Here is a 23,635-nt window from a genome sequence, read left to right on the forward strand (position 1 = left end):
GAAGAGAAGAGAAGAGAAGAGAAGAGAAGAGAAGAGAAGAGAAGAGAGAAGCAAAAATAATAAAGGAAAGGCATATGTGCTAGGGAACAACATGTTCTATCAAGACTTAATATGCAATATTCTCAGAACCTCTGCTAGATTCGGTTCAGAAATGCTAGCTATGGTGGTATGTCAAAGAAATGGGAAATGTTCCTCTGATAAAAGAGAATGAGAGAGTTTAGCCACACAGATTAAAATGTATATCTAGCAACCATATCTGACAAGAAGTGGCAAAATATTCATTCATCCAAAGCAATGATACAATTCTTGGCTTGAGTTAGCAGCAGTCATTTCAATACTGTGCTGGTTTCTCACTTACTACAAAGACACTGAATCCTTTAACCAGAACTTAGAAATATTACATTATTCTTGATGAAATCAATTTACAAAAGAGTAAAAGATAAACTATGTTATGATTAAAAAGTATTCTCCAGTCATGTCTTTTTACTATTCCACATCTGATCTTAAAGAATATACACTGTGAAAATGTGCTAAAATGGGTTTAAAGGCAAAAAAAAAAAAAAAAAAAAAATCCCCAGCACATGAATGAGATGCAAATTGGAGGAAAAATTGCCTGATGATGTTTGAGATAGGTAGAGGTCCTATGCTCTCCTTAGTCTACATTTGCCTGCAGGCTGGAGGTGGGGGTAGAAGAGATTTTGTAGAGTGCCCTAAACAACCTTTTCTGAGCACTGGATTCCTCTCCCAGTGAGTGCCAGGCTCCCACGACAACTGCTCCTGCCCCGATCAGAACGTGCAACTATTCGCACCGGGCAAAGGAGCACAACTGCTCCGATAACAAGGACGTTATTGTTAAGGAATCTTACTTAGCAAGTAATTATAATGCCAACATCATAATTAAGAGACTAATTCAAAGAATCTTTTGAATTTTAGAAACCTAGGGGATATGAGCACAGGAGAGTTGATTCTTGGGATGAGATAAGCAACATACAAGTATACTCAGATTTTTCATGACTTTGTCTATTGGATATTTTGGAAGGGCAGTACCATTTTATTTAAAGTGAACAATAGATCATTTTTATCCCCATGAGAAATGTATCATTTAGAATTGTTCAAGTAAAATGTGATTTTTACAAATAAGCCATTTATACAAACAGTACAAATTAAATGTAGCCTTCCGGCAACAACTGGATGGATTCCAATTCCAAACCACACAGACAAAACAGTCTGTTGCTAATGTTTGAGTAATACTGAAACTGTATTACATTTTTTTTTCTTTCTTTTATAATGTCACCACCCCACAAACCTAAAAAGTTCTGTCTGACCTTTAATTACACTGCTCTGATTTAAAAAAAAATAAATAAAATAATATGGATTTTCTAAGGACAAAATCCCATCTCAATGCCAAATACATGAGACTTCCAAAGGACAAAAATTCTGCTGCATATCTTCTGGAGGTTTGGTCTGCAACACATCTCAAGACCACACTTTGGAAGGGACATTACTCTGTAGAATAGCAGAATCAAGTGTTCATCTGTTGCCTTCCCTAAAGCTATTGCATAAAACCAATTTGAGCTACTCAATTTCCTTAAACCCTTTCGCCCTAATGGGGAATTACAACTGCATCCTCTTTCTCTGGACTTTCCTACTCCCAAAGGAAGTGTAACATCCATTCCAACCTAAGGGAGGGTAAGAAAATGAGGATGCTTGACAAAGTGAGCAACCCTCCCCACCCCTCATTCAGAGAAAATGCTGTTCTTCCTCTTCTTTTATCATAACAATGTGTTTATTTTAATTCTAAATAAAATAGTTGGATGAAGATTCATAGTTAGAATATATAAAACCAGTCCACCTAGATCCAGAAGTCCCTCGCTCCTCTTACCAGAGTTGTTCTGAAATTTGCTGTATGTGATGCAGGACTGAGTCAGCGATCTCTGAATAAATAGAGTCTGGCATAAAAATAAAAAAAAAATGAACCATACACAAACACAGAGTGACAACAGTAGTGCAGCAGAAGGATCCACTGACTCTTGCACAAGGTGGCGCCAGGAGGCAGAAGAGGCCTCCATAGTGTTATACAGCAAACTTTGGATCACCCAAAGATCTAGACATGCCCATATTGGAGAAATTTAATCAAGACCATTACTGCAGCCCACGTAAAGACCTTATTATGAACGAAATTTGAAGACAGTTGGGTTTGACTCCAAACCTGAAGCATAGCTTCACTTGGAACTTTCCAAAATATTTCTTAACTTTCTATATTCCTTTCCAAACTCAACACCACACCAATGCCTTCATCAGCAGTCTGATGACCTCAAGGGTATTTAAAGAGGGAAAACAGTAATGATCTATTTCTTCCTTTCCTCCTAAATTGTAGAGGAGCTTTTCTTTTTTTATTTTTTTCCAACTGCAGGCATGTATGTGGATATATATAGTGCACAATAATGGGAAATGAATTCAAAGAGTGCTTTGTGACTTCCAAATGCAGCAAGGGCTGCAATCTCCCCCACCTCCTGTGGCAATCCCCCATCTCCTGCTTTCCTCACTGCCTTTACCGCTGTACTACAGATAGGAGGCATCACAGCAAACAACCCATGTGAGGGGAGAAATAGGAATTTGAAGCAACTCCCACAAAAGATTAGAAAACTTTGGATGGGGCTCACTAAGAATTAAAGAGCTGTAGAGAACTGAGCACTCAACTAACATGCTCTGAGCAACCTCTGCTGGCCAGCGGATAAGATCCTGCACCTCCTACTAAATGGAGTTGTGCAGAGCTTGTGACTTCACACCTGTACATGAGATCCTCAGCTGGTTTGAATGAGCAGCATTTGGCCAGCTTCACCAGCATGAGGGTGACCTACATGTGGTGGGTCTGTCCCAGGAAGAAGGGCAGAGGTTTTGCTGAAACTGGCATTAAGTCTTCATGAGCTGTAAATGAAAATAGCCAGAACAGAAGTGGTAGCAACTCTTGTCAAGGTTGGGTTAACACAGAAAGAAACAGATTAATAGAGGTATGTAGAGACATAAAGGCAATATGGAGAAAATCAAGAAAAGAGCTTAAGTAATTTCTTCTGGTGAGAAGTGGAAAATGTTAGAGGCCAAAGAGGAGAGTGGAAAATGGGGCTGGGACACTGCACACAGCTAACGAATGGTTGCACAGCCCCATTAACTGCAGGCGTGAGCAGGATGGGATGTTACATGGAGAAAAATGGATTTCAGGAGCCAATCTCTACTGTAATGAGCAAGGTACCAGGGAGAAAGGAAACAGCTGCCAAACATGTTGTTTTTGAAGTTTAAACCTAAATGGAGTGAGCAGTGGCCCTGGAAAAAGGTGTAGAAAGCTAAGAGTCATAGGAGGAAAGCAAAGATGCCAGGAATGCAGGGAATGTCATCAAATGGAGTCCTGAGAAATATCTGGTGAACACTGCTTGCAAGACAGTATCCAAAGGGTTAGCATGCAGTAACTTAGGGAGGACAAGGATTAATATCTCGAGGCTGACTGACTGTGTTAGTCATTATTCCGGGCCCTTCAAAACAAGGGTGAACGAACTGTAAGGCTGCCTTGTGGGATCTGCTTGCTAAGCAGATCAAAGGAAAGTATTCACCACTTTAAGCAGGATCAGGCCTGTTGAACACTGAAATGTTAAGTCTCCAAAAGAAAAAAAAAAAAAAAAAAAAGCAGATGCTTGAGACACTTGTGTTGATGATTTAGTAGGAGACATCTGTCCCCCTGAGTCAGCCTGCAATAATGTCACAGAATGGTGTTGGGAGCGCAATGTGCCCCCACAGCAGGAATGCAGACCTGCTATTCTTGCTGGCAGTGCCGATACAATTCAAAGTGCCTTTTCACTGAGGTACCGGAAGAGCTGCAAAAGTGGAGAAATGCTAGGCTTCCCCCCCAACCCTTTTTTTTTTTTTTTTTTTTTTTTTTTTCCCCAGTCTCTGTAATAGCCACTTGATTTATGCTCCTGATGGATTTCAAAAAGGAAGTCTTTATAAAGGCAGAATACATTAAAGACATTGCATTTATCACGGGTCGCCCAGGAAGATGACACAGCTGCTGAGAGACTGTAAGTGGCTAAAATTAGAGAAATGCACAGGTTTGGTATGAAGCAAAGTCGGGTTAGCCAGGCCATTGTGATGCCAATTAGCCTTCCCTAGGCTTACAAGCTCCGGGTGAGATCCTGCAGAGACATGCAATCAGCCGACGCTGGAGGGAAATGATAACGAAAACACAAAGGACTAGATATGAGTAAGTAGATGATGATACATGATGAAACGAGATGCTGACTCATAAGTCCTCTTAAACTAGTTGAAACTGAGGGAAGGAAATGAGGATCAACTGCCCATTTCCTGTGCACAATGGTTTTGTAGGGGGGATGCAAGATACTGATATTTTTCAACAATGGGAGAAGTCAGGATGCTAGCTCAGTTGGGCTCAGACCACAGAGGCTCTTCTAACAGAAATTTTAAGTGCACAAATACCTGCCAAAGAATGGGAAGGGGGAAGTCTCATCACATCAAAATACAATGTAAACGTACAGGATTAACTCCAAGCAACCTGCAAGAAAGCAGTTAGGCAACTGCTGAAAAAATGGAGATGGCCAAGGACATGGGGTCCAAAAGGAAGCACAGAAACAAAAAGATCAGTCAAATGTAAACAAGGAATGTAGTCAGAGAGACGAGAACAAAGGAAGAGGGCTGCACAAAACATTAGGACTTCTTATGTTTCAGGATTTACCTTTTCTATCACACTCCACAGCTACCACTGCATCTCTGTGCGGATGTTCTTTGCCTCCCATCCACTGAACATTACAGCTGCATATGACGTGTTAACTTGGCATACTGTATTTTTGAAAATTTCCAAACAACAAAAAAGTGAAAAAGAATCTCCTCTCCACTGTTATTCCTTTTTCTTAGTTTTTGTCAAAAAAAAGTCCTAAAAACTCATGCTTCATTTAATTTTTAGTGATGACTAAAGCAAAAATTGTATTTTATATAAATTTATGCAATATTTAATAAACCTTAAAATAAAACAACTAGAACAAGACAACTTTTTAAACATATCAAGGGAATTCAGGTCATATTCCAAACCATAATTTGTAGGGATATAAAATTGTTATACCTGTAAAATAAAAATGCTTTGGTAATTAAGGGGTTCTGAAGTTCTCTGGGGTCATTTATTCTTCCCTCTTTTGCTGTCACTCCACCCACGTGGAGATGTTATATCAAAAATCCATGTTGTACTTATACTTCAGGTTACAAGGCTAGTGTGAAGGAAAAAAATAATTTCTTCACTTGTTCATCATTACATGACTTATAGTGTTTTTTTTTTGTTGTTGTTTTTTTGTTTTTTTGTTTTTTTAAAGCAGCAAGATTCCACAGGGTATTGTATAGTTCAGTTTTGGTTCTATCATGGGTTTATGCATATAATTAAGAATGTAAGAAGTCCACGAGACTATTCAAACAAAGTTAGGCATGAACTTATAATTTGTTTGGTCTTGGACCAGAATACACTTTAATATGGTGTCCTAACACCTCAAGTAATGAGTGCTCATCAGCCCCTACCCTTGCCACATCATAGATAAAAAGATAAAAGTAGTCAAGAAAATAAATGAAAGAAGTAATTCTTGTATTTATGATGTGTCTGCCCTCTTGGTACAGTTATCTGAACATCATTGTGCAATGTAACAGGAAAAATCAGACTGTTTGGTGCAGGGTGATGATTGAATCTAGTTTCTTTAAGGTAATCTGAACCTGATTTGCACCTGTGCACCTGAACGTGCATCATTACTTAACGGTGCAAAATTCTGTATGTGAAATGCCTACATTGTACAGAAAACAAAAACAAAACAAAAACACACACACACAAAAGCTGAAAATCTCAAAGTTGGCTGCCTAGTGAGGGATATGAGTCTACAGGGAGGTACCTCCATAAAGAAAACACTGTGTCGCCTACTAATTCTGGTAAGATTTGAGGAGAATTGAGCAACTTTGACTTAAGGGTTCAGTTAGGGGTTTTCAACCACATACATGTCATACCTGAAGAATCTAACAGTTTAAACATTACTTCACTAAGTGAAATGGCAAGAATATTCTCTTCTATCTCACTGTGTTTCACAGTCAGAAATTGAGACAATTAGATAAACACCATATCTTTGTTTCCAGTAGTCTCTTACTATTCATTCCATTCCTCCTATCATTATCATCTCTTCTTGAAATCACATTCCATTGCTGAAAATAAACAACAAAAAACTATTATGAATCTTTATAAAAGAATAACGGATCAGTGATGACCTGAGAAGAAAAAGATTTTCATGAGCTGTCTCCAGTATTTTGAAAAGAAAGAATGATAGAGAAAATAGAATGTTTAAGGAACATAGTTGTTCCTCTCTCATTTTTCTGTGGTGTTTTCTCTCAATTTCATTTAATTTTTTTGACTGGTTATTCATACAATAGCCATCACTGCAAAGCACTATATGGTGAATGCAATGACAACTGATGGTCTACTGAGAAAACCATCCTCTGAAATGCTAAAAAACGTATGGTGTTGTCATCTTCCATTGCTCTTATTTAATTATTATGTTTCTTTTATATTTTTTTTCTTTTTGACTTCATTTTGGCCTTCACTATTGACTAAATGTACATGATTTTCTAAGTTGTGATCAATTCATCCAATTAAACCTTATAAAAGCTATTCAAAGTGATCAAAATTTGGATTATTTCTTATTCAAAATGACAAGATTACAGAAGGTGCTTTCCTCCCCTTTCTCCCCCCCGCCCCCCCCACTAGAAAACTTTAGGCAAGCTTTAGGACATAAAAGGACCAAAGGACCTACCTGTGTCATGGTGCTACAGAACTGCACCCAGTAGCCTGCATTGGTGCTCAGCTCTTATTTCCATAAGCGTTGTTTTAAGAAAACAGGTTGTAGTGGAGAAACAATTTACTGTCACTGTAGTGACAACCCTATTTGTCAGATGTTATTTTTACCATTTTTTTTTTTCATATATTAAAACATTTTTTGAAAACTTTCACTAATCAAAATTCCCATGACCACTGGGTGGATCTTTTTTTTTTTCTTACGCACTGTAAGTTATGCACAGCAGTAATCTTGCAAAGATGCTCTGATTCTCTCCCACCCAAAAAATTCCAAATCCTTTCCTGCTTAAACAGGTCTGGAAAGATGTCCAATCACAGTTTTCTACGGTCCAAGAGTTGCCAGGCCCTGGCTCCTATTTCAGTCCTTAAAAAAAAAAAAAAGACACACTTTTCCTGCCCTTGGCATACCATGTAAAACAGAGTTTACTATACCTCTTTACCTTACAAGACTTCAGTAATAATTAACTCATGAACATGTCCAGCACGCTGCCAAGAAAACTGTTACAGAAAAGTATTATATTTATAAACCACATTAAGTTTGCTCTTAACATATTCTAAGGGTCACAGAGTCTCAGCATAGTAGTGAGGTTTTGTTAGCCACTTTTCTAGATTTTTTATTAGAACACCAGAAATTTTGAACAACATCAGACATAAAAAGCCTACTCTATCTTATTATTAACTGAATTTATTATCTTCCATCCTTCCTTAAACACACAGCTGTCATCTACACAATTACAAGAGAGATATGAACTCAAAAATGCCTTTGTGCAACATAACCAGCTTACACCTGAACAGCACATAGAGTAATTAGAGTGGAATCCAGCTGAATAAGTCAGCCTTATCATCTCATAACATCAGTTATTTCATATTAGTGAGATAAATATTGAGAACATAATGCTATATACAAACAGTGAGTCTCTGCAAGGTACTGAGTACATCTTAGTTTTCATACAATCAGATATCACTGCTATGATATAAGTGGCTAATTAATGCCAGCCAACACTAGCTTATGGAAAATTATCTTCACATCACTATTGCAAAACAACACTGTTACGTTTTTATTGATAAGGAAGCTTAAATATTAATTTCAGTTTCGGGTTTACATATACATAGAGCGAGAGAGATTCAAGTATTATATATTGTTCAAATGTCCTTATTGCAACATGTTTTATTATATATTGCAAAACCTACTTCTAAAAGTTATCTACTCACATTTAAAGGATATGATGAAAAATCAATAATAAACAAACCCTAACATCGGCGCATTCGTCTGAAATGTCATTTCAAACTTATCCCATTTGGAAACAATACACGGATGCTACTGGCTTTACAAGACTTAGAGAACAGGGAATAGAGCTTGATTTGGATTTCAAGAGTTGATGTCATTATTGTTCACAAGCCAACAAAGGGCTTTAAAACCGAAAAAGAATCTACAGCATATAAAATGGTTTCCAACTTGTAAGGGATCCAGGCCCTGCGCCAGTGGATAATAATTTGCAATACAGTTTAGGGTTTTTCAGAGGAGAAAATGGGGGAGGAGATACAGCACATTCATGTAGAAAGGAATGTGCAATTCTTACTCTCCTGAGCTACAAAGAGAGATGTTTTTCTAAAATCTTGTTTTTCTTGTATTGTTCATGTCTTCTCTTCAAATGCTTAAACCTTTCCCATGTCGGAATCTTTACTTTTTTTCTAAGATCTTTGTTCATTGAAAAGCTTTCTTTATAGGTACAGTGTTAACACCATTCATAAATGAAAAATTATCAGAAATAAAGAGAAAGCAGGCCTAATAGATAGACAATACGTACACGTTATGGATATCTGAGGAAGATGCAGTAAAAAGAGCATGTACATTTGAATTTTTATGGCATTTTCTCATTGGTGATCTCCTTATCTTTCAGCACATACCTTATAACTTCTGAAAATATAGCAAATCAAAGGTAAAAAATTTGAAATTAAGTAACCTTTAGTAGACAAAACCAGATGAGCAGAACATAGTTTCTTCTACTCTCGCATGAACATTCAATGACCTCATACTTCTCAGTGCCTTCCCTCTCATAAATTCAGCAAAAGACAATGTTATCTGTTCAAGCAAAAAGGATATACACAAATATTTGAAAAAGCTGTGTCTCAGTCCTTTCTAACTACATGGCACAGTCTTCACTACCCAATAAATACGGCAACCAGAACATAATGTAGGTTTCTATTTGAGCACTATCCACTGACCTGGTTACTGAAACTATACGAGCATATGTGTCCCGAGATTTAGAGGTACACACAAAAAATGAGTCCTACCTCCACAGAAGCTCGTGGATTTTTTTGTTTTGGTTTGTTTTGGTTTGGTTTGTTTATTTTATTTTTGCTACAGGCTTTACAGGAGGGCCAGGATTTTATCCCTACAGCATTACCGTATTTAAGTGTCTCTAAGTCCTAGAAAGGGATCTGAAACTTGCAAAGTGAAGGAAGAATAGTTTCTAATATGTTGTTCTTTCAGGAAGTTTTTGAGACTAACTCACTTTCCAACAGAGGCTTCTGTAGGAAACAGCTTACAAAGAAAAATATACTGGCAGTGGTAGTAGTCCTTTTTATGTGTTTGAACATGGGTGAGGGTGCCTAACTTTGTAAAAGGATGTCTTGATAGCCTCTTTGGCTATTCTTTGGTAAGTCTTGCCTGCTGAAACTAGAAAATGATTCCTGTTTTGGCCATACAGCCACGGTTATCTTTTTTGTTTGTTTATTTGGTCTTTGTTCCTCCTAATTCACTTGCCCATTTTTGTTGGATAGAAATATATCTGTATTATCCAAACAGTAGTGAGACACATAGTCCCTATTTCTAAATATCAAGACCTCCTGTTCTCAGGATTAAGCATTTTAGAGTGCATTGTAGAGGTGCATTTTTTCACCTTCAGTGTCCTCAAATCGTCTTCTTTCTTGCAGCTTGCATCAATTCTAATTGAGCTAGATGATGACTCTGAGATATACTCAGCCATGCTATACTACTCTACATGTCATTCACAACATAAACTGATGACACAGCTGCAGTTGGACATAATCTCCAGTCAGCTATGAAGGAAATACAGCTCTTACTACCATCCACATAGAAAGGAGATGCAAAGATGTTTCATCGTGCAGGTAATAGGTGTATGACAAGTATTGCATACTATAAGAACTTTCAGCAGATTCCTGTAGAAGAGAAGAACTTTTTTTTTTTTTTTTTTTTTTAAAAATTTTAAATTTTGGGGAAAAATTATTTAAGTAATTTTAAGAGAGATAGTTTGATCTGAGCAGCTCCAGAGGCAATACTTCAGTCATTATGAAAATATCAAAATATTCCAGACTTCTATTCACATTGACTGTGTTACCCTAAATCCTTTTAAGCTCCTTAAACAAGTTCCCATCATCAGTCATTTTCTCCACTTATTGAAATTCTCAGAAACATCATTATTTCTCCATTTCTAAAAATAATAATAATAAATAATTAAATAAGAAAACTCAGTCTGACAATGAAGGTGGATTAAGGAGAATTCTTTGAAAGTAGATGTTAAGGGGAGTTCACTGAAGATTAGGTAATGTAAGAAAGCCAAGTAGAAAAAAAAAAAAAAAAAAAAAAAACTATTGGATGATCATATCATCTCTGACATGCATTGACTGAGCTTTCAGTTCTATTTATCTCAGGAACTTAATAAATAGTTACTAATTTTGATAGTATCCAATAAGGCAATGGCGTAAGATGTACAACACTGCTGAAAGACAGAAAATTATGTTTCATTTTTCTGGAAAGAACATTGAATTCAAAAAAGAACTAATCATTTGATTATTTCAGAAGCCATAAATAAATAAACTCATATCTGACAGAGCTCTAACAGGAGAAGAAAGCAAGGCATAGCAAAAGTCCCCAGCAGCAGCAATACCTAGTCATCTCTTCTAAGTCACTTATGTAATTCAAGACATTGATTATTCCATAGATACCTTTGGGATGTGGACCGAGGGAGGGTTTGTTGTTGTTATAATGCTTTAGATTCCTTCCTAATATGTAGTATCTTTTTTTATAAATTACACTTAAATTTGCTTGTCTGGAAAAGTATAATCTTTTAGGAAAGTTCTAATAGAGTAATTTTAGGTTTAGCAATGGTAATAATTGTTAGGACAGCATTTGCTGAATTTCAGAACCCAATGGTGGGAAATTTAAGCACGTGTCCACTTGTTTGAAAGAGCCAGAGCTAAGTCAGTATTAGATTATGAGTTATACGAATGCCTTGAAAGAATGGTTTAAAACTAAAAATCATTTATTCACAAAAACAAACAAACAAACAACAACAACAACAAAACATAGGCTCTTCTTTAAAAAAAGGTTTAACTAAAAGGGCAGATAGAGCTCCCTAGTAGTACTGCTTACATTGAAGAATACAAAAGTAATTTCTGTGTAGAAGGAACACTGGAATGCTTCTATCAATAGGAATGAAAGAAAGACAGAAAGCAAACTAATATGGAGGGGAAAAAAAGTAAGTGAAAAACATCCAGAAAAGTATGTTTCTAAATGTTTCTATATATTTATTCTTTTTTCTTGCCTGAAAAGCAAACAAAAATGAAAAAAAATATATGTTTATGTGGCCTAAGAGCACAAAAAACATAGATGTCCTTAAAAGCATTTTGGAGACAATGCTAATTTGGAAAGACACTCTCACATCATGAACCCTTTCAATCTCGTTAATAGAGCCTGCATGTCTTGTTTACATGAAATACGGAGTGGAAACTTGGAACAAAAACTATTCTGAAAGTGAGTAACTCTTCCCTAATGCCTTAATAAATATTAGACAAATAACGATAACGTATGGTCTAAAAAGAATCCTTATTAACTAGCATTTAAAATGGGGGGTAACAAAACAGTACTTACCTTTTGAAAGCTTTCCTCTGGAGTTACTCTGATAGATATCAGATTATTAAAGTCTGCAACACCAGCTACAGTATTTATTGTGCTAGGACTAAGAAAGGTGTGTTACCAACGTGGTCCAAGCAACAGGTAAAACAGTTTGCAAACAGTATACAAATGTATACCCCAAGCAAACAAAGACACAGAAAACCCCTACCGAACATTAACCTTCGCAAGGTGAACCAACTGCTTTTCAGACGAGCCCTCAAACTCCGGACCACACATTAGGAGATGGGATACGCCTGACTTCAGCTGCAGGGATGACAAAAGCAAGTAGCTGTCAGCTACTTTGAACATCCTCAGCTGCTGGAAGCCAAAGGCCATAAAAACCATCTCGTAGCTCTGATTAGTGAAGGTGGCCACGGGGCTCTCCTAAATTGCCCCATGCTGAGCAGTGTGAAGGAGGCCACCAGCAGTCAGAGATCACTGGGACATAGCTCCTGCCACACACCCTGCATGGGAGTTCCCTGTACAGGAGCATGTATTTAAATCTGTATGATCAGTGCACTGAAAAATCTCCAAGGAGCAGTTTTTGCTCACTCTCAAGCCATTTCATTCATGTCAGTGCAAGAGCAGGTCACCAGGAGAAACAAGGACCCCTAGCCCACTGCACAGCAGCTCTTCCATCTGTGAGGGCATCAGATCAATTGCACTTGTGTGCATTGCTGCAACTGCTTATATGGGAAAGTAATATTGAAAATATAAGTAATAGAGATAGCTTCTTTGAATTTACATGCCAGAAGTCAGTTGCATGTGAAGAATCGCTGCTCTCTCTCTACACTGCTATCCAGTCCTCCGTGGGCCACAGCTAAGAACATCTTATCAGACCATACCCAGCCTTCATATGCATCTTAGATATTATCTGGTATTTCCTGAGTGTTTTCAGTATTTGCTTTTCTGTCTAAAAAAGAAAGAAAAAAAAAAAGTCTTTGAAAAGTGCAATTGCAATGTATTATATAGCACTTGAAAAATTCTTGTAGATATCTGCTATTTTCAAGTAAGATAAAGTGCATCTCCTCTATGGTCAAATGTTGTTCCACAGAAACTGACAGCAGCACCAAGAAAAGAAAAATACAGCCTCCAGCTCGAATGTTTCTGCAGTAACTGTCTAAACTTAAAAATCTTTATGGCAAATATGGAATAGTGGGATCCAGGAAGGCAAGACTTCCTTGGAGCAGCATAATTTATAAAGACAATCTTATTTTCCAGAAGGAGGTCTTCCACTTCTTTATCATGGGAAATGAAACAGCAATAAAAGTTCACTGATAAAGACCTGCAGAAAATGCTATGCAAATTGCTGCAAGTACAGTCACAACCTACACCCTCAAAGTGCTGCATTCCTAATGCCTGAATCTGCTATTTCACAACATCCTGTATTAAGAGCAAAACACAATTCCAAACTGTATCTCTCCATTTTGTGTGTATTCTTTCCGGAGCAGGCTTAACTCATTAGAACTAAGAAAGTACCCAGAGGCAATTTAGATTTCCTCTGTCTATTGGAAAAATAGAAACCTCACATGAACCCTTTTATCAGTGTGCTATAGGGAAAAAAATATAAAAAATAATAATAATAAAAAAGGTAGAAGGGATAAAATCCTTCTAGAGCTCCTTAGAGTTGAAAATTGGCCAATTATTTAGAATAATTTCTAAAGCAACAGACCATGCTTTATCTCTTTTCCAATTACTATTTTCTGGTTAATAAATATGACCTCCGTAGCAAGTACTACAGCTTTCTTAAGGCAGTGTAGTTGCAAAGAAAGGAATTTTAGTAAACTTGCCAGCAAAAGAAACACATTTCAGCATTAAGTCTAAAATGTTTGCCAGCTATGTTTGAGGCTATCATTCTGTTTCTCGACTTTCTTATGTTAACTGGAGTGCTTTAGAAAAGCACACAAAATTGCTTACTGTGAAGTACACATTTTGCTGGAAGGAAGAAGTCAGCTATTCATATAGTTGAATTCAGTGGCACAGAGCTGATGTAAAATCTAAAGCAGTAACGTTATATTTGTATAAACTGCAAACAAAGGCTTGGAACTCTGCAAATGAGTAGCTTTAACAGCCTGGCATCTAAAACAAGAGTCCTCCAAAATGCCAGCCTGGTGTTAACTATCAGTTATTAGTTTGATGCCCCTGGGGAATAAAAGTAAGAACGTGGACTACCACCAGCCTTTGAATTTTCAGTGGCCATTTTGTTTCTAACAATCAGGTCTTACACTACCATGCTTTTATTTACTTGCTAAATACAGCATGTAGATCCCATCATACTATTTGAGGTTGAGCTGCAACTGTTTGCCTTACCCAGGGCCCGATGAGACAGGTTTAATTTACCAATAAATATTCAGATCTTAGAGAAGAAAAAAAAAAAAAAGCTGCTTACTATTTACCAAACTGGGGACAAAGTAGAAACAACAATGTAGGTGAGCTCAAACAGAGACATATTTTGGTTCTCATATATTATCAAGCAGTCAAATTCTGCTAGCCTCATTTGAGTAGTCATTAATTCCTTGGTAACTCTGAATTTACAGCATTGAAAACAAACAAAAAAAAAGGACGCCCGCAAGAAATGAGCCAACTCCTTTCAAGTAGGAGGAGGTGCAGCTGGTGATATCAGATGTTTAGGGGATTTCTTCTGTATATTTTGTCTTCATGGTTTTATATCTCTATTTTCATCATTATTACTTTAATTCCACTCCTTGTATTTTCTTGAATTGGTGATTCTTAGGGCTTGTACCTCCACGATACTGTGAAGACATACAAAGTAAAAACACCCCATGCATCTGGTAGCTGTCTATTCCTGCATCATGTTCGGATTGTCCTAAGGACCATTGGGACGAGGGCAGGGATTGCCACAGAAAGTGGCAACCAGCACCCAGCATGTGAAAGCACACCTAAGTTCCAAAGCAAGCTGCTGTTTTCTTTTCTCCAAGAATTCCCATTTGCTGCTCAGCAATGCCCCCGTGGTAGTTTTTGCATGGGGACTGTTCCCTAGGCCGAACCTGAATGCTTTGCAACATTCAGCCACCACCCTGATGGCACCTGGTGTACGTACCACAGGAGCAGAGGGCAGGGAGATGCCCTTGAAGACTTTCCGCCTAGTGCTGAATGCAGACGGGGCCGTGTACAGCTGTGACATGGGAGCCCGTACTGCGGGGCCAGCTCTACCAGGCCTGTTCGTCAGGAGGGCCTGTGATCTGTACAACTTTCATAAGATGAAGCAGACACAGAACGCTGTAAAAAGCACTGCTGAAGCACTTCAGACCTTTAGCACATCTGAATTATCTGAATTTAGCACATCTGTGTCCCTCAAATGGTCTGAAACCTTCCATGTTTACACAAAACCAGATACCCCTTTGGGCAAAGTGAGTGCTCCACATTTCAAAGCAATGTCAAATACCAAGAAATTATTCATTTGGAACCATAGTGAAAGTTCAGGCATGTTACTGAGCACATTTCACTGAAGGCTCTAGTGATCTAATCAGGATGACTTAATTGCATTTGGCTTTGAAACCCAAGCACGGTGCCCAGAAAGGAGAGGGTTATTCTGCGGTACAGTAGCAGCTCCCAGCTGTAAGAGGAACGGTGTGAAAAGGATCCACGCAGCCCAAAGATAACTCCACTCAGAGTCAGTTGCCATAATAAGATCATCTGGAGCTGCAAGCACAAACAGCCTGCCTGTTTTTGGAGGTTTGCTTGATCTATTGCACGTGTGGGGATCTGAGCACCTTCCGAGAGACGGAAGATGATGAGATTACGAACATTTGCACAATTTGTTTAAAAGCTCAGGAAACTCATGAATAATAATCTGGGCTAACCTTTCAGTAATCACTTTCTTCCTGCAGTATAAAAATGTATTATTATTATTTGAAAACCGTCATCACTGCTATCTTCCCTCTGTGCTCTCTCTTCTCCAGTACATATCTGACAATTACATTGCAGCTGCTCTCTGAAGGAAGACCCAAAGAAAACTTCTCAGAATTCTCTTTGTAAATCCGTAACCAAAAAGAAATAAAAAACCCTAAGGCCCAAACAGCCACTCTTATTGATTAAGGTGGATAGTAACACCATTTTTATTTGAGTTCAAAGGGTTCAATAGTTCTTTGTTCATAAAACTAAATCTCTAGTCCGTTATTCTCTCCTTGGAAATTTTTCGTTTCCAGGTAAGATATAAAAGCAGAAAAGCTACTATCCCACAAAGTCCTATTATAAATTTTCTAAGTTTTAAAGAGGCAAAAATTATAAATTCTTACATGCTACTTGAAAATCACAATGCACAAGCCAAGATAAATTAAGAACTCACTAGTCGGAACCCAGGTAATGGGACTAATCCAAACTAATCTGTTAGAATAAAGCACATTTTAAAAAAATCACCTTGATTTAAAAATATGAAAACAGATTCTGAACACTGGGCATTGTGTCTCCACTTCCAGGTGATTGGCTCCTGACTAAAGCAGGGAACTCCTGCTTACTGAACAAGTCCTTTGACAAATAACCTCCTCAGGCTATTTGCTATTAGGCTTTCCTGGGTCCTCACCATTTTTTAACATTCTTTTTGAATTGGAGAAAGCAGAACTGGGCAAATTCTTTCAGGAGTAATTCTTGCAGTTCCAGACGGGTAAATTCCAGCTGAGCACAGTTGTCCTAACATTACTCGAGAGCCCCCTGTTTCTACAAACCCCAAAGCTATGTAGGCTTTCCCACCCCATGTCATGTCAGGAGGTTGCGACTGGCTGAACATCCTACCGCAGCGCTCAATTTTTTCTGAAGCCAGTGTTTCTCAGGTCCAAGTCCTCTGCATCTTGCATGGCCCATGCTCTTTGCTCCTGGGTGTATATAACCTGACATCTGGCTGCACCAAAAATTGCATTATCGCGTTGGGTTGAGTTCATGAGTTGATCCAGATCATTTTGCACCAGAAACATTCTCATTCCTGACTGCTTCCCCATTTTGTACCTTCTGCAAACTTTCCCACTACCTGATTTCACTATTTGGCTCCAGCTGAAACAAGCAAGAAATATCACAGACTGTCATGAGCTATACTTCCCGTAATTACTGGACAAATTGAAAATTAGCATGACCAGCCAAAAAACACTAAGCAGAGTTGATCATGTCTTTCCTTGTATGCAAATTTTCTGAAATAATGGATGTTTCAGTTGTTATTAAAACATTATTTTAATCTTAGTGTTCAGCTAGTAAAATCCTGTAAAATTTGTTATGACTATCATAAAAAAACAAAAACAACGAACAACAAAAAATAACAACAAAACACAAAGAGAAATCCCTAACCTGTACAGCAACCTGTATGAGTAAACTCCTCACCCCAGATACCATGAAGATACCATGACAATCAGACCAACCTAAGAGAATAGTGTATAATTCCACCCCTTAAATAAATGGGAGGGGGAGGGGGTGGGAGGAAAAAGAACAAAAAGTGAGTACACCGTAAGTCTGGACATACTGCTACCATAAAAAACAAAACAAAACAAAAAAATCAAACAAACAAAAAAACTAACCAAACAAAAAAAAAATAAAAAAAAGAAAAAGAAAAAGGTAAGCAGTAGAATATTGACTCTAAAGAATGATGGTTCTGTGGCTGATAAAGCAAATTATCTGTCAAAATGCAAAACATGTCACATTTTTTAATCTCAGTCTCAAACTGTACAGTAATCAGACTTCAGGCATGTTTCCTGGACCCTATCTGCAAACAATACAGTACAACTTGAAAGTCTGTTAAGAAAGAAAAATATGTTGTTTCAGGACGATGAAGCTTTACAAGCCAAATCAGAAAGAACAGATGACAGAGAAGAAAATATTTGGAGGTAAAATGCACAGAGCTACTGTAGCTGTTTAATGAGAATAAGCCTAGTCGTATTTACTCCTGTAGTACTCATCCCCAAGTGCCCTTTTTAGGACAGACTTCTACCATGTATACATACGTATTCTATATATATATTATATATATATTAATTTCAATTTCTAGAAGGACTAATTCATGTACCAGGTTCATCAGTTCATCACAGTAATCCTTCACCACATCAACAGAGGCACAACTCACCCTACTAGACTAAGGAAAGATCTCTGAGTATCTGCTATTGTAAAGAAAGTGTGCAAGTGTACAGCATACACATTCAGTTAATGTATCCAGCACCTGCTTTCTAGCCCATTAAAAATAGAAAATCTACTTGCAGAATACAAAAAAATAATAATAAAAAAAAAGACAAAACGCAAATATATGTAACCTGAGTCCTAAAGCTGGAACAGAAGCTTTTGATTCCCCAAATGTCGAATGCTTTGAAGTCGCATGCATGCAGTGCACAATGACAGATGAGAGACCTTTCTGCAGGAATTTTATATCTACACATGGTCTACACAGATCTCTCGGTTCAGCATATTGGTATATCTATACACAACTCTCCATCAAGCAGTGTATGTAATGATGGGTGATTGTATTAGTATCTACTCTCTGTTTTTCATAGTTCTTACTTGAGCATTGTCTCTAATTTTAATCTGGCAGGCTCTCACTTTGAGCTTTCTACCTTAGTTTTTTCACCACAATGATCAACAAGAAACCTTTGAAAAATGTCTCCCTGCTGACCTGGGAAAATAAAATATTAACAGACAAAGTTTTTTGACCGAAGACAGATACTCAGCCTGTCTGCTGTTGAACTCGGCCACATAAGAAGATGGATCATTAAGCATAAATCCATATCTGAGTTTATAATGATCTCTTTCCTACCTCAATGCAGAGCAGGTCAAGTATTATCTTTTTTAACCTATTCCAGAAAAAATAATGAACTGGGAAGATAAAAGAACTGCTGAAAGTTTCTGAATAGAACTTTCTGCTTCAGATCAACATTTGAAAATCATTCCCAGCTGTTAAATCTGAATTCTTAATTGTACACAAGAGGTTGAGGAGAAAATAATCAGCAGATGCAGCTACAGTTTGTTATATCTGTGATTATCTATTCTATACATGATTTACGGTTTTCAACCATTTTTGGAGAGACAGGCACCAAATTTATTCTTCCAGTACTGCTATCTATGCACAAGTGTTTAATTATAGGCTCCCTCACATTTTCTACAGAATAATTCTTGAGCGCAGAATGCTCTATTTCAATTCCTGGAGCTCATGCTCTCAGAGAACAGGAAAAAAAGCAGGAACTGGTAAGGGTGGCAATTCCAAGATGCTAAAAGCTCAGACCCACCCCCTCCCTGTGCTGTTCTGTCCCCTGACACCTGTCATACCCATAATCTCAGGCAAATCTAGCCATTAAAAAAAATAATAAAGTAAGAAATACCAGGGGAAGAGATATCCTCCCCCCTCCTCCCAACGCAACGGTATGGGTTATCTCTTCTTTTTTCCACCACCTCACATATTCCATCCCCAGGTCTCAGACAAGTCTATAAAATTACACTCTTCATGTGCTTCAACATGTTGGCTGATGGAAGTGAGGTAAAAAGGAATTCAAGCCTGAACACTTCTCCATTCACAGCCTTTAATCATAATGTCTTCCAAGCACGTTAACCTGAATGCTAGGCATAACACGACGCTTCCAGGTGTGCTGGAGTGCATGGGGTCTCCTCCTGTCTGGTGGAGCCTGCATGCAGCCAGCCAGGGTGATGGTATGGATTTTCAAGCTCACAAATGTGTTAACAATTTATAGTATAGGTCTATCACACTTTCATGTCAGAGAGGCAAGAAAAATGGATATTTAAGCCAGTAAATTGTGTTGCTCCGTAACACAGAAGCCATTACAATATGGATGAGATCTGGAATCTATTAAAAGACATAATGGAAAATAAAAGCTAAACACATAAATAACTCATCCACTTGGAATTTCTTTTAAAAATATTGAAAGACATTAGACACAACCAAGATTAAGTGTCTGTAAAATATATTTTTAAAAGGCACACATTTTTTTCACCAGGGCATATGAGAACAAAGCAGCATCTAAAACCTCAACAAAGAGAAGCTTTATTACTTCTGCCTAGAAATTTTAGGCTCCAGTCTTAATTCACTTTGTTCCTCATGGCTGTGGTTGGAAACTATAGCAGTTTACTTGGCATGCACTTTATCTACTCTGGCAAAATATTCAGTGAGGGTTAAAGATGCCCAGAAACTGCAACACTGAACCTTTCAAATCCAGACGTTAAGTATTTCAAGGATGTATTGAGTATACATTGGTCTGTGGGAGTTCCTCCTCAATGACCAAATATCATGTATTATTCAAGACAGGGTCTCTTTAAAACAGATGGGTCAGTGGTATGGAAATGGTTCCACACAGACTGAAAATTTTCGACCATTAACCATAAACATCCAATGAAAATTAGTTCCAACACATTCTATTTTATGTGGGAGAACTTAAGACTCATAAAACACTTTAAAAAAATGCTTTTCTTGTTAAATTATTCTAATGGTCACTTAGATATCTTTTGGAAGCTATTGGAATGAGAAATGTACATATACATACATGATATATTTATACTATGGCACGGATTCAATTAAACCTTTAGCGATGTGTATTAGCTGGAATCGCTACATATGGACAGCAGATGAAGCAAGCTGAATTTTTTGTTAAGTTGAAATCCTAATTAAAAAAAGTGTATATATACAGTAGAAAAACATCTTCTGTTAAATATACCTTTGTTCTTCACTAAACTGTGGGGGTATTTCTCTGATCGCATATACACTCTGTAAGCACTAAGCCAAGGCAGAAATCTATAGGACTGCTTAAATAACCCTAGTATAGAAGTTTCCCGAAAGGCAGTTTGTTTATAATAATTTATAGTTTTAACATTTCCAGACTACACAAAGGTGGTGGGTTAACATACCAGCATAGCTCTGGACTTCAGACATTTAAAATAAACACAACGTAATGACACTGTAGCGTGGCATTTACTAGGAGCATGAAAGGGCCACACAGCGAGCAGCCTTCCCTTCTGCAGATGCTTGGGCAATGTTTGAAAAGAAGATGCCTTAGAACAATACTTAATTAGGGTTGAAAACTAGAGAAATAGGAGACCTGTGATCATGGATTCAAGGAAGCAAGGATGGGTAAGCAAACACTCCCTAGCCAAAATGGGGATTAGTATCTTCTTTAGCAGTACCTTGCCATGGTACCTTGCCTAGCAGAAGGCTACCCAGACCCAGCACCCTGACCCAGCACCTAACACCAGCCCAACCCAGCAAAGGCACTGACCACGGAGCAAGGAAGCGGCCTTGGCTGTGGTGGTGGCTTGAGTAGGACCAAAATTTCTAATTCTCTAGAGACTGATGCACGTTATGAAGAAGGTGGGGGAGCCCCAAATAATATTTAGCCCCATCTTTCCCTCTCTCAGCAAGTGGTATACTGGAAACTAAAGGGCTCCAGGAAGTCAAATGGTTTCTTCTGGAGCAACACGTCAGCAGAAGCCTGATGAAGATCTCTCGGACATGGATCCCTTCAGCTTCTCCACAGCCTGCACTGGTCTCTTTCCAGCTCCATCTGCCTGAACGTCTCCTGTCATCTCTCACTTTTGCTCCCAGACAGGGCAGATACTGGGGACTAAGCTAGGTGGTAAGGTGAAGCCAACTGTCCATGTGAGAATGGGAAGGGGAGGAAGAGGTGAGCTGAGGATGTGCAACCCAGTTTGGGCTCTAAGGAAGCAGATGTGGTCAGAGGAACAACTGGTCTTACAAACAAAACAGAGAACATCACATAAAGAATGTTTCAACTAAAACCCTCTGTGGGTACAGAAGGGAGAGGGCTGCAGAGCACAGCACAGATATTGCTAAGAGGACAACCTGCTCCCCATGAGCACAGGATTGAGCAAGCCCTGTGAAGCCCTTAGTGTCCATGCACTGCACCATAAACATCAGAAGATACTTTAGTAGGCTTGACAAGACATCTAAGGGTTGGAGAGCATCTATCCACCAGGGTCTGCCAGTTCTCAGATTCGTTCCCAGCAAGCGCACCGAGATGCTGTAGGAGCTCAGGGGCTGGAGCACAGCAGGCTGTACTGATTGGGGTTTAGGTCAAAGGAGTGCCAGGAGTGAACCACAGGAGACAAAACAGTCACTGGGAACAAAGTCATAAGTGCACACTTGGAAGTCTTCATCTTCTGCTGCTTGATCTTATTTTTCAGAAAGGAAAAATAATGATAGCTTCACAACCCTAACTAACAGTTACTCTATAAATAATAAGATAAAAGGAGAATATGCAACAATAAGTACTTAAACATTTGTTTCATAAGCTATTAGTGAGGAAATATAGGACTATAAAAACTAGGCCTGGACACCAGCAGTATTATCCTGCTCCATGTGCCAAGGAATGCAGATCTGTTGTACAATGCGATTCATGCTGCCACAGTCCTGTCTGTGCTCCGATAGGGCCATTCCACTGTGCACGACTGTCCTGAAAGCATAGATGACCCCCACACAAAGGAGCACTTTCAGAATAACATCATGATGGAGCGACATTCAACAGAAAACATTTATTCTTCTAAGCAGCGCAAGAAGGATGAAAGAATAGATCATGGATTCAGTAAAACTGGGTTGGGTGCAAGTAGAGCAACACTCTGACTGTGATGAATTTGTGCTTCGGTTTCCCCACTTTGAAATGAAAGAGCACCTCCCCACTTTATAGAGATATCATAGAACTGCAATTCTTTATTGATGATGACAACTGTTAAAGCCTTAAGAAATAATAAATTACATTACAAATTATTTGATTATGGATATGCCTTGCCAACATTTTAATGAGCTCTCTTGAACAGTCATGTTAAGTAACATAAACAGCTAATAAATAAGCTAAATAAAGACTAAGTTGTTTTTTTCTTCTCACCTTGCATAATTAAGTTCAGAAAATTTGGGAGAGCTTTGACAGTTCTGCCACTGACAAATGGCAAAATTTAAGGTAATGGTTTAAAAACCAACCAAACAAAACCAACCAAACAAAAAACACATCATAGAATTAAGTCCCAAACCTATGCTGCAACCAGTGTATACAACCTGTAGTTACATGACGGGAATTCAACGTAGAAAAGTGGCATTGCTCCTCTGCATGGCACTGACAGGGCCATAAAAAGAATACAAGGTTAGTGCTGGTGTATATAATTCCACAGTAATACTGAAAACTTCAACGTGTTCAGAAAAGAGCTATAAAAAATTTGAGTTATGGATGATGCCAGAGGAGTTCTCCCTGCAGACTTTACCAAAAGAAGATGAAAAAATGACTTGAACATGTAATGAGTGGAAGAAATTTCTGATAGAAGACTACATTTTAATTCAGAAGAAAAAAGTGAGACAGAAGAAAAAGCTATTATAGCAACCAAATTGCCCCTAAAATGCATAAATATACATTTCTTGTATCAGGTTATGTTTCTAGAGCTGAAACCCTGATTTTAGTTGATGGAAAGAATCAGGACTTCATCGGGACAAAAATCAGAGGGACAAGGTTAACTTTTACTCATATTATTAACGAGAGCTTTAAGAGTTGAAATTTGCTTGTCACGATAATGAAAAGTGTAAAGGAAATAGTGGCTTGCAACTCTTCAACTCAGCTGTTCAGCAAGTGAAATGGTGGAAAGTCAAACAAGTGCTTTGTGCTTTTCAAGAAAGTCAAGGTACTTGGCTAACAGCTTTTAGTAATGTAAAAGCCACATACTGCACTGAACCCTAAAGAAAGAAAATACAGGGTACAGTAGTTACCATTTGGACAGTACTTCTCTTTTTTTTTTTTGTGATGATTAGGATTTCTGTAATTCTGTAATTTCTTTGACAAAAAGGTAACAAGTAGGTCTACCTCAGCCTTCTCTACGAGTAACAGGGCACCACCTTTCCGGCTGAA

At 38.1% G+C, this 23,635-nt stretch overlaps 1 protein-coding gene across 1 annotated transcript in view; it reads right to left on the minus strand.

Annotated features, from left to right (window-relative positions):
• The window catches only part of KIAA1217 (KIAA1217 ortholog), a 237,831-nt gene that overhangs the window by 106,842 nt on the left and 107,354 nt on the right, over positions 1-23,635 (minus strand).

This window comes from Oxyura jamaicensis, chromosome 2, assembly GCF_011077185.1.
Source record: "Oxyura jamaicensis isolate SHBP4307 breed ruddy duck chromosome 2, BPBGC_Ojam_1.0, whole genome shotgun sequence".
NCBI lineage: Eukaryota > Metazoa > Chordata > Aves > Anseriformes > Anatidae > Oxyura > Oxyura jamaicensis.